The 15,342-nt window shown below is 34.0% G+C and overlaps 1 non-coding gene across 1 annotated transcript; it reads left to right on the forward strand.

Moving 5' to 3' along the window:
* The first annotated feature begins 7,692 nt into the window (after nt 1–7,692).
* Trnaw-cca lies at nt 7,693–7,764 on the forward strand. Its single transcript has one exon. It is a non-coding gene; the product is annotated as a tRNA-Trp (tRNA).
* The last annotated feature ends 7,578 nt before the right edge of the window (nt 7,765–15,342 follow it).

The following is a 15,342-nucleotide window of genomic DNA, read 5'->3' on the forward strand; positions in this document are numbered from 1 at the left end:
AAACAAAGACTTCTAATACGAGATAAATTTTATATCTCTGTTGACTTTGTCCACACAAAACATAATGTTCTCGCTCATTCTCATTGAAAAAAATAGAGACAACTATATTTTAAAACATGTTATACAGCGGTTAAATTTCACGGTAACTTATATCATGTTGGTATCGGATTTAACGATAGTTTGCAGTGAATGGTTAACCATTGCCGGTTTTCTTAGAACTATAATATCATTGAAGGTCGTTAGAAAGTAATGGAATGTGATATTTTAAATGTATCAGAAAACACGGAATTTTTTTAACGTTAATCAATCCATTGAGGAAAATCTTTAATTGTGTTACAGTTTCCTGGTAGATGTTTCATTGCTTGTTTATTAAGATAAAATATAAAATTTAATACACGATTTTGAAAAAAATAATTAAAATATGTAGTTATTTGCCTAGGCTTATACATCATCAACATCCTAGCCTTTTCCCACTCAAGTAGGGTCGGTACACAAGGTTTTATAAACCTTAAAGATTTGGCTTAATTTTACGGCCGGTCGCCTGCCTGTCGCCAACCCTATTTGAGAGGAATATCTTAAAATAAAATACAATTAGCTTTTACCCGCGACTCCGTCCGCGCGGAATAAAAAATAGAAAACGGGGTAAAAATTATCCTATGTCCGTTTCCAGGTTCTAAGCTACCTGCCCACCAATTTTCAGTCAAATAGATTCAGCCGTTCTTGAGTTATAAATAGTGTAACTAACACGACTTTCTTTTATATATATAGATACTTATTTAGACCTTTTCAATATGAAAAGTATTATATCAGTAAAGTAGTAAAAAATTCGATGGAAATAAATCAGTAAACATTTTGAATACTATTAATTTAATTAACTTTAATAAGGCATAATTTTAGTATATTATTGTTTATGATCGAATATAAATATATCATGGAAAAAAAACAATTTTTTGTTTAATTTTAGGCAAATATTGTTATCGTCTTGAGTGTACTTTCGCCTACTCAGAGACCTCGACGGCGCCTGGTAGTCGCATCCCAGTAATAATTAAACTATGTGGGTCGCTAGCGCCCACAACGATCGACATTGTACAACGTCCAACGTAACTTGACCCCTACTTACTTATCTCAATATTACATAACTAGCTGACGCCCGTGACTCCGTCCGGAATTAAAAAAAAAACTTAATTAGTAGCCTATGTGTTTTTCCAGACTATGTTCTACATATATGAAAAATTTCATCAAGATCTGTTGAGCCGTTCTAAGATACCTTCAAACAAACATCCATCCATCCATCCATCTAAGCATTCGCATTTGTAATATTTTATAACTAAGACTATGCGTATGTTTAAAAAACGAATTCTACCTAAGAAATCAAATTATGTAATCCTTGCGTCCCGTAGTTCGCACGTGTGGGCAACTTTTAAACAATTTAAAATTAACCCCCACTTTACTTTGACTTTTAAAAGACAGGACCTGTCTTCAATCCCCGCTATTTTTTTCTTATGCCTCTACTCTATAATCAAAATTTAATCCAAAAACTCATTTAAAAGAGTTGCATATCCTTGTTGCATTCAGTAGAGTAGTCTTACACTGGTCTAGTCGTGACCGCCGCAAATGCTCCGTTGTTTTAAAGCCAGCGCTTCGCAACATTTTTTCGCGTCGCGGACCGTTTTTAATTAAACTATCTGTGAATTCCGTTGATAATTGCTAAACGTTAAAGAAAGTTTGCAATTTCATTCATTTGTTGTTTACGGTTATAAATAACTCGACTTTTCTATAAACTGGTAACTTTTAATTATTTTTTCCTTGAAAAAAAATGTATCTTCTGTAAGCCTCATTTATGAAGCTTGAAAATCTCTTGCCCTTTAACTCTACTATTTACTATTACGCGCAATCTAGACCCAGTCCTGGACTTAATAATCTAAGGTCTTTCTCCATCTCGTTTATCCAGCGATACCTGAGACGTCAGCAGAGTCTTTATTCTTTTGTCAAATAATTAATACTTCCTTACTATTGGTTAAAACTCTTAGGCCGTCAGTGGGTAAATCCAAATTATGAATGTTTTAATTTTTCCTTCCTTTAACTTTACTGTATAAAATTATAATTTGCATTTTTTGATTAGTACATTTTTTTTGTCTGTCCTTGTATTTGTTGGCACATCCACGTTTGTTCGGAGTAATCTACGAAACGACTGGACTGGACCAACTGGACTTAATGGAAGAAATGCTAATGCAGCTTAGAGTGACTTAGGCTATATTATTTTTTTTAATTCCACACTGACGTAGTCACCAAAAGAGCGTCGGTGGCTCAGGGGTTAAGCACTTGACTTGCAATCTGCAGGTCCTGGGTTCGAATCCCGCCCTGTACCAATGTGTTTTTCTATTTTCGATTTACATATGTACATTTATCCGACGTTCTTACGGTGAAGGAAAACATCGTGATGCAACCTGCACATATCGGAGAAGAAATTCAATGATATGTGTGAAGTCAACCAACCCGCACTTGGCCAGCGTGGTTGACTATGGCCTAGTCACCCCTAAATTGGGGTAGGCTCCGAGACCCTCGGTGGGGATGTATAGTGAGCTGATGATGATGATGATGATGTAGTCACCAACAACAGTCAGTAATCTTACTAATATTATAAATGCAAATGTTTAGATGGATGGATGTTTGTTTGAAAGTATCTCCAAAACGCCTCAACGGATCTGAATGAAATTTGGCATGGTTATAGAACATAGTCTGGAATAATACATAGTTTACTAATTAAGTTTTTTTTTTAATTCCGCACAGACGTAGCCGCGGGCGACATGTAGTGAATAATAATCATAAAACGTGAAACAAAAGCACATCGCATGAATACAATATAAAATTGTAAAACCTCTTTTCATAAATACGCGAGCATTTATTATCTGTGGTATAAATTACTTTTTTCTCATCAACTAAGCCGGGCAACAATAGTATGAAAGAGCACGCCATCTGTCAAATAAAATCTGAACGCAGTGCATGATCTCTTATACCACGTGACAAATAATTTACTTGACACAACGTCATTCATCATGTAGCATTATTATAAAATTAGCTGTCGCCTGCGATTCCGTCCGCTCGGAATTAAAAACAAAACTTAATAAGTTGCCTATGTGTTCTTCCAGACTATGTTCTCCATCTGAGCCAAATTTCATCAAGATCCGTTGAGCCGTTCTGGAGATATCTTCAAACAAACATCCATCCAAACATTCGCATTTATAATATTATGAGTAAGTATGATATAAGAAGTCAACGACTTTGAATTTTCTTGTGAATGAATTAGTAACCAGAATATCTTGAGCTTTATGTTATATTCAACTTACGAATTGTAAAACTTAAATTATAAACATTACTTAAAGTAACAAAAATTTAAAATAAAGTTTAATCCATTTTTCATGGGAAAATGGATCTATATCCATACAAAATACAACTACTCCAATATGTTCGTATATTTTAAATTTTTCATCAAAAAAAAATGACCACTTTAAACAGAATTATTTAAAAAGAGCACGAGATCCAATATTTTATTATTTTTTGTTTTTAATTTTAAACTTTATCGCTATGTATCTTAATTAGTAATTCTCATTGCTTGTCATGTTCATTTAAAATTGTATGTCTGTCTGTCTTACTTTCAGATGATAGATGTTCTCAACAAATATAATTTGTCACGACGACGCCATTTCAAAAAATGAACCCGTTATTTCGTTATAACACTGTGGTCTAGTTTATGAAAACCTATTAATTATCTTACTAATATTATAAATGCGAATGTATGGATGGATGTTTGTTAGAAGGTATCTTCAGAACGGCTCAACGAATATTGATGAAATTTGACATAGATGTAGAACATAGTCTGGAAGAACACATAGGCTACTGTTTTTTTTTAATTCCACACAGACGGTGTCGCGGACGAAAGCCAGTTGTAATGTAGAAATCTTCTTTCATTTTATAAAAACAAATGAAATATGAACATACTGGGATTTATTCAATGGCAATCATAGTAGAATAATAAAACAAAAATCCAGTCAGTAAACTATAGTGCGGGAGTGTACTTAGGGTTGCCATATCTTTTGGTTTGAGACTAATTCTTAAAGTTTGTATGATACGTGAGTCACGGATTTAACATCGACTTCTTCAGATCAGAGTGACGTAAAATTGACATGGTTTTTTACCATATTCGAAACAAAATGTTTTGTAAATTGACAGCCCTAAGTGCGACGGATAAGGGTGAGAGAGAACCAATCTAAGTAGCGATCAATGGGGGAAGCCTAAGTCCATCAGTGGACGACTATGGGATGTAGCGAGCGGACGAATATTTTTTAAAAATTGTCAATGTGTAATTCTTTTTTCCTCTAATATAATAATTTTATACATACAACGAAAGTTATTAATTCAAATAAAAAATGGAATAAGAGCTTACAAAAAATATTATCTTACAATTCGTACGGACCATTTTCAAGTTACGAAGTAATGTAACAATTTAATCCGATACCTAAGAACACGACTCCATTCCAACTTTGTCAAAAACCTCTCACGATCTGCCCTGTGGGATCGTATATCATTTTGCAAACTAGCGTAACTTAAACTTGTGACCTTTTACAAATTATATCTACTAATATTGATGCAGTGGAACCATTTACTACATCGGTTTAAGAACATTTAAACAACAAATGGTTTTTTGAAACAAAGCTTTTATACGAACGTTCCAGGATCTCATTGCGCGGGCACAAAATCCGTGAAAATCGTCCTACGTTATTCGTTACCCATTTATCATAGAATTTATTTGATTTTACTTAAATAAAAACATAATAGACTGTTAAAAAAACATATAAGTAATAGAGAAAATCGTAGATAAACGCTGCCATACTCTAAATACAATATCGGTTTAAATAAAACAACTAAATATAAACGTTATCTTTGACGTTATAATAACCAGGTTTAACTGTTCCGCAATATATTGGATTTTGAACGAATTTCAATCGAAATAACTCCTCAAAATATCGACTACTAGTTGCTTGAATTCTTCTAAGAATTGAGCAAAAATAACTAGCCTTGCGAACGTATTAAATGCGCTTGGTTACAAAAAAAAATTGTAACGTTGCCCCTCTCAAAAGGTAAATTTTTATCTTTTGTTACGAAAAAATTAAACTTGGGGTCTACTTTTAAATAGTTCATAGTTTTTTAATCCATTTACCAGCAGAATTCTTATTAAAATAATTTAGCAGTTTGACAGACAGATTTATTTTTTGATATTTTTTTATTTATTACTCGTAGATTTAATTATTAGCCAGAAGTGGACGATTAGACTTCTCAGTAATATTACACAGCGCATTATATTCCAAAATACAATTAAATATAAGGCAGAAATGAAATAAATTAAAATACATCTTTGAAGACAATTTTTCAGTTAAAAAAAATTAGTCGAATTTACATTATACTAAATTGCTATTCATATTTGCTATTTTTATTATTATTTGACATTGGCGCCGTGTTGTCACTAGCCATTTAAAAATTATATAATTCGAACAAAGGCATTCTTGGAACAATTGATAATGTGTATTTTTTGACTTTTTTTTTTAAATGGCAACTAAAATAGTTTTATTTAAAAAAAAAAACTCTTTCAGTGGTGTAATTTTGGTTTAAATATAATTAAAACCACAATTTGTTTTTTTAGAATATTTTTCCTTTGAAAATAAACGGAAAAATTAATTTTCCTAACAAATCTAATTGTTTTTTTTATTTCCAATACAATTTCAGGTCACAACGCAAGGAAAGCCTTGATAGCTTTTAAACTAAATGATTTTATTGTTGTGGCCACACACAATGAGCCATAAAACATATTTATTATATTTTTCTTAAAATGTAATCTAAAAGTTAGCTTCGCGGTTTTATTGTAATAAAAAAACCTCATAGAATGACTTACGGAGCCTATTAAAAAAGGGAAAAAAGCTATTTCAAAGCTCAGGAAATATTAGAGTAAAGATTAAAAAAACTTACGTCAATGATAAATGCGTCCGGCCGGTGAGAAAACTTAAAAAATAAAATGAAAAAAAAAACGACGCACAAAAACTGAAAAAAGCACTAATACGGACTACGCGTCCGTTCAGAAACTGATTGTCATTTGACAGCAAACGTCCATACGCCGCCCTGCGCGCAAGCTACTGATCTAATTCCGAACGTACCGCTGTGAAAGTGACGTAACGGCCGCCATCTTGCCCCGCTTCCCTCCGGACGCCCTCCTTCCTTCCCTCTGCACTATTTAATCAATTTCAGAAGTTGCACGATGGATTTACTGTTCCTTTAACACGTTTAACGTTTTTACTCGCTCTCCGCGACTTAAAATAATAGTAATGATGCAAAATAAGTCGAAACTTACAAATCTGTAACGCCATCTTATTGGCTTGAACTTTTCAAGAATCGATGAAACGTCTCGCTTTACGACGAAACGTTAAACTAATATTTTTTCGAATTCAATGACTCGTCGAACGTTTCAAAATTGTTTCTTTGACAGTTTCTTAAGTTGTTATTTACTTACAAATTCTTCTAAAACTTTGCTTTTTATTACTTTGGAAAAAAAATTTATTGTTCATTGGTCATGCTTATAGGAATTACAAATTTAGAAATTATTAAGCAATACTAATATTCTAAGCTACCAAACACAAACGAAATTACTCCGTAACATACATTTTATAATTCGAGAATCAAATCGCCAACCCTACATAAATAACAAAGCTAAATCATAAGAGCATTATTAATTCATAAATCTAGCTTCATCACGTATCGTATTGGATCTAGCAACACTCAGCTATGTTATTCAGTTTTGTGTCAACAATAAATTTGTATACATTTTCAAGTAGCAACCCCCACAATCTTGAGACATCTAATTTAAAAGAATACATCCGAAAGTGAATCCAGGACGACTGCAATTTGCCTAGGAAATTTTTTAAAACCAAAATTGCTTAAAAATAAAGTCCTGTGACATTTCTTTGACTGTTATTAGTAGTCTGTTCGACATACATTTTAGCGAGTCTTTAAATTTTCCCTAGGCAAATTACATATAGGCGGCATTCACGTTTCTTCGGTAACATTATTCTACAAAGTTTGTTTCACGTTAGCAAAAATATGAGATGTTCCTCTACAAAGCTAATCAAATATGCATTCACTGCATGTCTCTATAAAAATTTTAGTAGCTTTTAGTTTTTTCTACTTTGAAAATATGTATGCTTTGATCTTACTAATATTATAAATGCGAAAGTAGATAGAGTTGATATCTCGGGAAAGGTTGATGATATTTGACACAAATAAAGAATAGTCTGGAAGAACACATTGGTTACTTATTGAGTTTTTTTTTAATTCCGCACGGACGGTGTCGCCGGAGATAGCTATATTTCATATGCGTTTTTAATGTATGATACGAAGTTATTGATCGTGTTTCAGATATTTTCTAGAATTTTTTAACTTTTTACAAACAACAATGAATTATTTAAAATATTATCAGTCCATTTAAAGATTTAATTTAAAATACTGGTATCAGAAATAAAGACATCTTACGGAAGGATCTGAAGTTTACAATAATGCGAAAAAGCATTGTACAAAAACACAGAGAAAAACTTTATCAATACAGTTTGCGATAATAACAAGATAAATAAATTCGCGATGCCCATCATCGACTCCGTGGCGCAACGGTAGCGCGTCTGACTCCAGATCAGAAGGTTGCGTGTTCAAATCACGTCGGGGTCAAAAATTCACTTTTTTGTATTTTTCCAAAAAAAAAATTTTTTTTTCTACTGATGAATAAAAAATTCATTACGTTTTACTAAAAAAAAAAATTAACTCGTTAAATAAAAATATGTATTGTCTATTTTTTACCAACAGCCGTATGTAAATAGTTGAACAGGCGAAGGAAGGAAGGAGTTAACTGTCGGAAGGCGGTTTAATGAGGATGTGGCGAAATGTCGCACCGCGGACAAAACGACAAACACATTGGAACAAGTATTACATAGAGACAAGATTGTTACAATTTAACTCAAAAACTACTCGATTCATCCTAAAAATTATTTTACCATTAAAATTGTAACTTAGTAATTTAGGGACTATATATGAACTAATATTATAGAGGCCTAATTTTAGTCCTCTTTCCCTTCCCACTCTTTTGTTATTAAGAAAGGATGGGAGGGGGGAGTGGATTTGGCGGAAGAGGGGACGCATAGGAAGGAGAAATATCCTCTTTCTGTGCGTAGCCTTCTCTGTTGATTAATGGTAGGCAACGCATCTGCATTTGCGGGTGTCTATGGGCAACGGCCACCTGGATATAAAAAAAATATTATTTTGTGATATAAAAAAAATATTATTTTATAGAACAAAATAAGATATCTTAATCCTATTTTACTTATCCGATATTTTTAAATACCTTACCGAGTCGTATATTCTTTATCCCAGTCTACCCTTCTATATTAAGAGCGTGGTAGTTTACGACTATTATAATAAAAGTATGCCGTAAATCATGAATAAATTATTATTGACATGGATTTCCACATGTGGTTGAAGCGTTAAAAATTCATCGCTTCTTCACATGTCATCGTAAACGAGGAATAAAGCAATAAAAACCTACCCCTTCAGATATGATTAGATTATTTGATATAAAGTTACGATAACTCTGCTATTATTAATATTATAAATGTGATTGTTTTAGTGGATGGATGTTTGTTTGAAGGTATCTCTAGAATGGTTTAACAGATCTTGATGAAATTTTTCACGGTTGTAGAACATAGTCTGGAAGAACACATAGGCTACTAATAAAGTTTTTTTAATGCGGACAGAGTTGCGAACTTAAAATAAATAACTCAAGCCGAGGTTAGATTCCTAAACTAAGAATTCCACTGCAGTGACAGTAATGCAATACAAGTGTCACAGCAGTGTAACTCTACGGTTATAAACCGTTATCCTCTAAAAATATTAACGCACGAAGGCAAACCTCCAATTCTTAGGCATTTGGATTTTTTCTTTTTCGAGAAGTGTTGCCAAAACGTCGAGACAGCGAGAAAACAATAATTCCTATCTAAAAGGAAATTTGTTCGCCTTTCGAAAGTTGAAGGAAAAGTTTCCGAAGTGATAACATTAAGAGGTGAGGGTAGTTACAAATTTCTAGATAAAACGGCCTATTTATTGCGAACACTTCAGATGATTTGTGTTCCTTCTATGCGTAAAGAATTTGTTATTCATTCTAGATTTCTATAATTTTGTAGGTTTAGTAACAAGGGCTGGTTTATTGCTGGGTTGATGTCGAATTAAGCCAAAAAAAAATCCAGAAAAAACGACATATTACCTCAGTTAGTTACTGTCAAAACAACTCAAAAACAAACATGTTTTTTCCTGTTTTTTTTTTTTCATTAAGCAAATGAAATATATTTTAATATTTAATTTAAATTTACTGCAAACAAATGAATATCTCATAAATTAATAAAAATAAATCAAGAAACAAAGGGACCTGTCGAATAACCACCGCGTGAACAAACCCATTTTAATCAGGAAGGGTGAGAGTCCCAGTTGTAGACTATCAAATAACAACAGATAAAGATCTTATTTATATAAGTTACTAGCTTTTACCCGCGACTCCGTCCGCGCGCAGTTAAAAAAAAATGAAAAATAGATGTTGTCCGATTCTCAGACCTACTGAATATGCTCACAAAATTTCATGAGAATCGGTCAAGCCGTTTCGGAGGAGTACGGGAACGAAAACTGTGACACGATAATTTTATATATTAGATATTCACAAACTGATTATTATTATAACTAGAGATAATGATATCGTATCGTATGATTATGACTAATAATTCAAATAGGAAATTCAACAATGAGTAATGTTATAAAGGTCGCGATGGAATTCCCCGATTCGACATAATCTGGTCCAAGAATGGAGTAAGAAGTGTTTTAACGTCTATCTAATTTTTCTTATCTTTAATTTTGACCTTATCCATGCAATATTAGTTCACAATTCGTCAGTTTTGATCCAACATATATTGGAAGGTAAATCAAATAGGTATCCCCAATCGTAAAGAACTAGATGTATTGTACAAAAGGTGTAAATACCATTATTGGTTCTTTGGCGTCTTTTTGTGCGCTATTGGACTCGAAGACTTGAAATAGGGCTGTAAAATTTCAAGAAACTTAGACCAGTACATTGGCGACAAAAAATAAGACGACCAATGACTTGACAACCCTCGACACATTGGATGATGCTTAAAAAACAACGTCTTATTTTGATTATTATCAGATAACGAAAAATGCAATGACTTGTTTGACAATTTGTTTTCTTAAACCCGAAGATATTAATCCCAAGCCCGTATTTTACCTTAATAATTTATATCGAACCCTAAACCAAAAAAGATGGTAACCCTATGGCTAAGGTGGCATGGAATTGATTTCCAATTTCATTTTTAAATAAAACCTCCTCGGTTCGTCTGAGCTCTTTCATAAGACCTCCTTTATTGAGAACTGTTCAATTCGATGCTTTTATCATAATACTTTGTGTATTCAAGAATTGAAGATGAGAACATTTTTAAAAGGAATATTTAGATAATCTGTAAGATGAAAATATCAAGTATTACAATGTAACTTTATTATATTACTTTTAACATGATGAAATGCCCATAGTGAGAGGATTTTTTTTCAAAACCTACACACGGTTCTCGAGAAATTTTCTGCCACGCACGGCCGCGTTATGTCGGTCTGTCCTCGGCGGTATTTCCAAACCAATACGACTTAGGGTCCTTTAAGAAGCGAGTTGCGAACTATTTAAAAAAAACCGACAATGCATCTGCAGTTCCTCTAGTGTTGCGAATGTTCACAGGCGTCGCTGATCACCTCAGTGTTCCAGCCGCTCGTTCGCAATCTTGTCTTGGAAAATAATATATATGAAAATGTAAAAAAAAAAACTAAGAGAATCACAGTTCGGATATTAGAGCGTTCAAATCTTATCTTTTATCTTTCTGGCAAGCTTCCTTTTAACGTAGCGATGGGAATAAATTCTTTTTATTTGGAACTAAATTATTATTTACTCGGAGCCGGGTTGTCTCTAGTAAGAAAGCTGGTCGTATATTTAAGACTATAGTAGCTTTTCCGTTCTCTTCTAGATATAGTTTGTCTGATTTCTAGTTTTTTTTTCGTGTTTGCTACAATTTATATCTGACGTCCGTAACAGTGAAAACGATTTTTTATACAAATAGTTTATAAGGTATGCCTTGTTTTTTTGGAACGAAGTTCCTTATCGCGCGTTGTGAAAGGGGGCTAGACGGAAAAAATTCTTACGAAAAGTTGTCACGACACTTTTTGCTATAGTAAGTATGTTAACGACGAATGAGCGCTACTTCACCATGGCAACGACGTGACAATAAATAACGAAAATTCATAGAAATAAAATGTACTTTTTGTGAAGACTTAAGTTTTTTATTCATAGAATAAACATTGGTTCCTTCACTAATTAATCGAAAGGAACTTCGTTCCATCCGGGTGTCCCTTGACACCTCTCAAGTTTTTTTCTATCCTCCATTCTATTCTGCAACTTTATTTTTCGTTGTTCAAAAGGTTCAAGTTGGTTAATGCCTTAAACTTGTTTTGTCAATCTATTTCGCTAACGTATCTGTTTTATTCATATGATTATTTTCCTCTAGTATTACTTATGTTCTTATTTAACATCAGCTAGCCCGTTATTCCTTTCCCCAATTCTATTAATTAGCAATTCTTCCAACAGCTTTCCCAAAATTCCCTCACTTCTATCACGTATCCCCTTTCATACCAGACTGTCTTCGGTGATAAATTGTTAGTTATATACAAGTCTCTTATATCGATGTGAAGTTGACCAGAGACATTATAATTGCCGTCAGTCTGTCCGCGCCCTGATTACATTGAGTGAGGGCTTCGGCACCCTGATTGTAATAAATGAAGTAAGGGGAACTTGTAAGTCTTGCTTGTGTTTGGAAATTATACTACTTCAAGTTATTTTTAAGTTTATTTCGTGGTTTAAATGATGATGGATTTGGAAAGAAGAATTTAAAAATCTTATTAATATTATAAATGCGAATGTTTAGAGCATCGGTGGCTCAGGGGTTAAGCACTTGACTTGCAATCTGCAGGTCCAGGGTTCGATTCCCGCCATGTACCAATGTGTTTTTCGACTCTCGATTTACATATGTACATTTATCCGACGTTCTTACGGTGAAGGAAAACATCCTGATGCAACCTGCACATATCTGAGAAGAAATTCAATGATATGTGTGAAGTCAACCAACCCGCACTTGGCCAGCGTGGTTGACTATGGCCTAGTCACCCCTAACTTGGGGTAGGCTCCGAGCCCCTGGGGACGTATAGTGAGCTGATGATGATGATGATGATGAATGTTTAGATGGATGGATGTTTGAAGGTATCTCCGGAACAGCTCAACGGATTTTGATGAAATTTGGCACAGATCTAGAACATAATCTAGAAGAACACATAGGCTATTTGTTATTTTTTTTTATCCGCGCGGACGTTGTCGCGGGAGACAATTAGTATTACATAATTATTTTAACCAAAATAAAGCTACATAATTTATGTATAATATTGTTGAATTAATGTGACGTTATGAGTCCAGCTTATCTATAATCTTTTAATATCTTTAAAATGACTTCACACTTACGTACCCGGATTTGAGTCATTATAACAGTTTATGTGATATAGCTTAAGAGTATAAAGCCAACGGAAGTTTGTCTGATAACGCCGGACATTGTTCTATCTTGAATAGCTTTAAGACAAAGTATTACTAGTATACTACGTATAAATTATGATCATATCTTGTATTATTAAATGCAACAAAACAAATATTTCCTTTTCATAAGCGTTGTGTAACAAGAAGATAAGGATCAATATAATAATAATATTAGTTTGGACTAAAAATTTCTTCCTAGAAAGTTTTTTTTTATATCATAAAGTTGGTAAAGGAGCGAACGGCCACTAGCGAAGCGACCGCCGCCCATAGACATCCACAATTACAGAAGCGTTGTATACCTCTAATCGACAGAGGAAGGGACGCACAAAATGAATATATTTCCCATTCCTATACATCGCCTACTCTGACAAATCTACTTCCCATCCTTTCCTATGAGAAAACGGTGGGACGGAATAGAGGACTAAAATTAGGCCTCCGGAGAAGTTCCGGTAAAAAAGAAAATTAAATACAAGGCGTTACATTAAATCTTTTTATCTTTTAAGATTATTATAAGTATATATTTTTATTTAGTACTTTAAATTTAAAAAATACTTTATTAGTATAGTTTAGTGAAGTTAAATAGGTACATAAAATAGTCTAGTCGCATTAGTGTCATCCACTACCTGTCACCCTAGACTACGTCAGCGCGGAATTAAAAAACTTAATAAGTGGCCTATGTGATCTTCCAGACTTTGATCTACGTCTATGCCAAATTTCATCAAAATCCGTTAAGCCGTTTTGGAAATACCTTCAAACAAACATCCATCCATCTAAACATTCGGATTTATAATATTAGTAAGATTATGGCGGCTATCGACTATCAGTAACAAGGCGTCTGTCACACGCCGGACAGACACATTTATTGTCATACTATTTCGTTAAATAACTGACTGAATAACATGACACGGGGTACATGTCAGTGACAGATTCAATTAAGTATTGTTTAAACGAAATAATGGATTTTATCGGCTCAATTAAATTCATGACAACAGAAAAAGCTTCTCTGACATTTTAACTGAAAATGTTATTATTAAAATTTATTAAGGTTTATCAAGTTAATTAAAATCATCATCAGCTTACTATACGTCCCCACTGAGGGGCTCGGAGCCTACCCTAAGTTAGGTTTGATTAGGCCATAGTCAACCACGCTGACCAAGTGCGGGTTGGTTGACTTCACAAATATCTTTGAATTTCTTCTTAGATATATGCAGGTTTTCCTTCAACGTAAGAACGTCGGATAAATGTACATATGTAAATCAAGAATAGAAAAACACATTGGTACATAGCGGGATTCCAACCCAGGACCTGCAGATTGCAAGTCAAGTCCTTAACCCCTGATCCACCGACGCTCTTTAATCTTAATTAAAATACTACTTTTTTATTATACAATAAAAAATCCATTGTATGTCGTTATGTAGAAAAATACGAATTCAATGACAACTGTGCACGACAGCGTAAAATGGACCCTGCGGCCCACGGGGGTCTAATCGCATAAGAGGGTTTAAGCATCATTATGAAAGCAAGTTGTAAAAATGTAAATAGTAGAATGTTTATTAATGCTTATTTTCTCGTGTATATTGTTATTAAGAGTCGTATAATTGCATAATCGAATAGTAAAAGATGAATGTGTACATATTTAGATACTTAGAAAAATATATTTAAGTTAAAATTATAATTTAATTGTTAAGTTACGTAATATCATTTTGAAATTGACTAGGTTAAGGATATACTTTTTTAAATATGTTTTTATGTTATTCCGTAGATTATGTAGTAAAAAATAACAATAGTAAAGTGTATTTCATGTAAATGTTTATGGATCGAGCCCCAGGATGAAAATAAAGGCGAATGCGGGGGGGCGCTCGATATTTATACTTCCCCCCTCGGTGGAGGCGGGGAAGGTGATTAACGATGGCATTTCGCGTATAAATCGAATATGTCTTGTACGAACAATGTAAAAGTATGGTAAATGGAAAAAGGATATGTAAATTGATAAGTGTATAATAGAAAATGTTGTATATAAGGTAAATAAGTAAAATAAATGGGGAGAATCATGCGCAGGGGGGGGCATCCTTCTCTGTCCAACCTTGAACCTTTCACTCGGCGCCGGAGAGTATATAAGACGGACAAATCCGGCGTCGAGTGGGATCCAACCGGGGATCCAACCGGGCCTCCGAAGACAGAAGAAGATCCCCCTTGCGCCGCTGACCTCCGAAGACAAAAACTGCGTGTTTCATTGTAACCTCAATGTAACCTTAATGTAACCGAACAATACAGTCCACTGCAAACGCCAACATTCTATGGACCTTCGACGCCGGATCCCTGTCCAAGAAGATTAGAAAAATGGTTTTAACACGCAGCATGGATGGAGACGCCAAGCGACGAGGGAATGTGTCGGAAGTGCCCGTTGGAACTTCAGGGGCAAATCGAGAGGGGCTTATGGTCAGTACCGATACTGCCAAGGAAAAAGCTGTTAGAACCCCCCAAGAAAGTTCCTCACGTACAACAAGTGTTTCGTCTGGTACAAATGGAAGCGAGAATACAACGAACACTGAAGCTACTGTGGAGAGTGAGAAGAC

This window comes from Papilio machaon, chromosome 23 (genome assembly GCF_912999745.1).
Source record: "Papilio machaon chromosome 23, ilPapMach1.1, whole genome shotgun sequence".
Taxonomy (NCBI): domain Eukaryota; kingdom Metazoa; phylum Arthropoda; class Insecta; order Lepidoptera; family Papilionidae; genus Papilio; species Papilio machaon.